Source organism: Callithrix jacchus, chromosome 16 (genome assembly GCF_049354715.1).
Source record: "Callithrix jacchus isolate 240 chromosome 16, calJac240_pri, whole genome shotgun sequence".
Lineage (NCBI taxonomy): Eukaryota > Metazoa > Chordata > Mammalia > Primates > Cebidae > Callithrix > Callithrix jacchus.
Window position 1 is genome coordinate 51,619,457 of NC_133517.1, and position 3,613 is coordinate 51,623,069.

The following is a 3,613-nucleotide window of genomic DNA, read 5'->3' on the forward strand; positions in this document are numbered from 1 at the left end:
TATCACAATGAAGTCTGAAAAGTGGTGCCATTGAGTATCTAGTATGCTTAAAACATAAAAGGTATTTTGTATTGGCTTACATGATGGCTGGAAGGGCATGAAAAATCAGGGAGAGGCATTTAATGTGCTGGTATCAGTGTGCTAATGTGGTCTGGGAATTTATCTCGGGGTACAGGATTGGTAACATGGACAACATATTAAATTTATAGACGACAATACACCGCTACAAGCCATAAAATGGTGAAAGACATTGACGCAAACCTGGAGTTTTGGGCAGAAAATATCATAAAGTATTCTGAAATTTGAAGATCTTTTTAGAAATCACTATAACTTGACATATCTTGGATTTGTGCTTCAAGCTATTCCACTGCATTCAAATATTTGTTTTCATTCCTGCATATTTTTCTCCCTCTCCTTCCTGTTTAAATTTATATATGGAACTCAGTTAAGTCAGACTGTTAGCTGGTAAAACTTTTTTCTGAGAAAAATGTGAAAGCATCCTAAATTCAAGGATGAGAATTTGCAAAATTGGTGGATTATTGGAGCACCACACAGTGAAAAACACATGAAAGGTCATAACCCCAGCAGGACGGACTTGGAATAAGGTAAGGCCGACAGAAAGGTAAGAAAAGAACAGGTCAACTTCTGAACCTTCTAGATTCTCCTCCTAGAAGAAACCAAATAAAATTACTCCAATTATTTTCAGACACTGAGGCCAAGCATGTCTTATTAAGTTCCAAAATGGTGTCTCACCCCTCATGGAAACAAAAGGCTCTGAAATAGAGGCAACTGAGGACATCTTGGAGGACAAGACATGAGCCAGGAAGGGGGCCTGACACAGAAACAGAGATAAGGAAAGAAATGATGAGTTTGTTTGCTCTTTCTGTGAAAGTTTTAATTCCCACATTTCCATTACTTAATGTGTCATTATTTTACTTTTCAGCATTGGCAAACCAAAAGCATTCCACCATTTATTTTAAAATTTGTAGTCAACACACAATACATCAGATTTTATATTCCCTCAAATAAAAATTCTCAAAAGAATCAAATCTAAAGCTTTGATATAAATTTCCCTTGGAAGTTAATCCTAAAGTCTGTAGACATCAACATATGCTCCTGACCAAAGGTTGGATTTCAGAGGTCGTGATGACATAGAATGATAAAGTCCTACTGCGTCATCCAGACACAAATTACGTGTTGACATTGATAGGCAACACTTTTCATTGCCTATTAAGTAAAGGTCAAACTCTTCAGTCTGACATTAAAGATGACCCCAGTTTGAATTTCTAACTTTATTTCCTCCACTCTAGCCAAGTAGAACAAATTGTGTCCTATGTGTGTCCTTTATTTATTGTCTTCATGATTTTGCTTACAGCTCCTTTCACTTGTAATTCTCTTTCTTTCTATATCTGTGGATCCCAAAACTACCCAGTAATTAAGGACTAATACAAACGACATCTCCACTGGGCCTCCAAATACCTGAACAGCTAAAAATGTACTCTTACAAATAACTCCTAGACACTTGATAAACTTTGTCTTATGTTATATTTATTTATGTATATGTTTAATGCAACTCACTAGATTTAATGTGCTTTGTGTGCCTAATATAGTGATTCGTAATTTGCACATAGTAGGTACCCATAAATATTTCATAATTCTATGGTTATGGAATTATTTTAAGTATTCAGTCAAATGAGACCATAATATCCTTTTGGTATGCTGTTCTCCCTTTTTCTCATATTTCCATTCACCCTCAACCCCCCAAATTTCTCTAAAATCCTATTAAGTCATTTTCACGGTAACTTATGTGGTTCTTCATGGAATTATTAGATAAAAACTAGATTAATGCATAAACATTGTCCTACTTTTGAATAAAAATGGGCCATATTCCTGGCACAATGTCCCTATCTGACATTCAATAAATATTTGAAGAAAGAGTGGGTCAATAAATCAATCAGTTGTCCTGCCAAAATCTCAGTAAGTCTAGCATGACTAGCATAAAGCTATAAACTCCTCAAATTTTGTTGTCCATTTCTGTCTTGCAATTTCTGTGAAGCAGTGGTACATGTTTTCTGATTGTATATTGTGGTCATATAAAGTGAATAAAAGCAGGGCATTAACAGATTACATGACGTTGCTTCCTTAAAGATAAGGTCTGTACCCACTCGTGGCAGCAAAAGTGTAACTTTGACTATATTAAGCCATATAAGTCCCCAAGGGGACTCATCCCAAGATTAAGCACTGAGTAAATAATTACAATAATTGCTTCTGCTACTTGAAAATGGTAGTAAAACTCAAATAAAAATTTTAAGGTGAAAATATATTAAGAATGTATTAAGAAATTATTTTGCTTGGGGAGGAAGGCAGCAAACCACATTGCCATGTAGGTACCTATGCAACAATCTTGCATGTTCTTCACATATACCCCAAAACCTAAAATGCAATAAAATATTTTTCTAAAAAGAAATTATTTTGCATAAGTTCTAAATTAAGACAGCTTATAAGTAAAGATACAGTTGACAGGTTATAAACTGTCAAATACTACATGATGTCAGCAACAAGTTTTTCCTGCCTTTGGCCCAACTATTAGTGCATCTGTTGTGCTATGTAAACTTCTGCCTTGTTTTCTCCACCTCAATTAATAGCTTGCTAATAACACCGGTAATCTGATCTTTCTAATTCTGGGAATTGGCGAGTCTTTTCAATCTCTTTCTCCACCCCAAACTGAAAGCCCTTTCCTGAATGCCTGTTCTAAGTATTGCTAGTTCCTGAATTCTCCAATAGCATGCCCTCCCTACCTTTCAAGAAGCCTAAATCTGAAGAGCAAGCATGCTTTCTACAAGTGTTAGAATACATAGTAAAATGGGAATCAAGCCTCTCCACCTAACTGAAATAATATCTTCCTCTTCCATTAGACCTCCAGATATTTGAGGAAAGAAACTGTCTATTAATTTGACTTTCATCCTCCCTCTTAAAAGAGGCTCAGTACATCAAATGTGCCCAGTGATTATTGAATAATTTAATGAAAGACTGCATTAACCAAGTTAGAAATGTACAAACCATTCATAAGTTTACAGAGCACTATATCTCCATCATGTTTCTTCATTCTTCTATTAGTCAAAGGCTCATAGTTACATCTCTGTGTAACGTCTTTACAACCAGTCAATTGCATACCAATACATCTATCAGAATGATCAGCAATATAAGCCTAGAACTTAGTTACTATCTTCAATATACTCAGCATTAACCCTGAGTGCAGCCCCAATGAACAGTACACATGCAAACAAATACCTAAACAGATGCAACAGAACTGGAAATACACTGAGACCAGGAAACCCCATTACAAATACAACTCATGCAAGTGACATGACAGTGCTATAAATCAGTCTCTGCTGTCATTTACCAAGGTAAGATGGCATTCCATTCCTTGTGATTAAGGAATGGAAATAAGCCAGAACGACAGCAACAACAAAAATAGTTTGTGAGTATCTGGTACCAGAGTGAGTGCTGACTTTTTCTTATTTGTGCCTGACAAGTCATAATGTCTAAGAACTATCACCAGGGGTGTCACAATGGAGAGGAACACACACTAGATGAACCTAATGAGGAATTC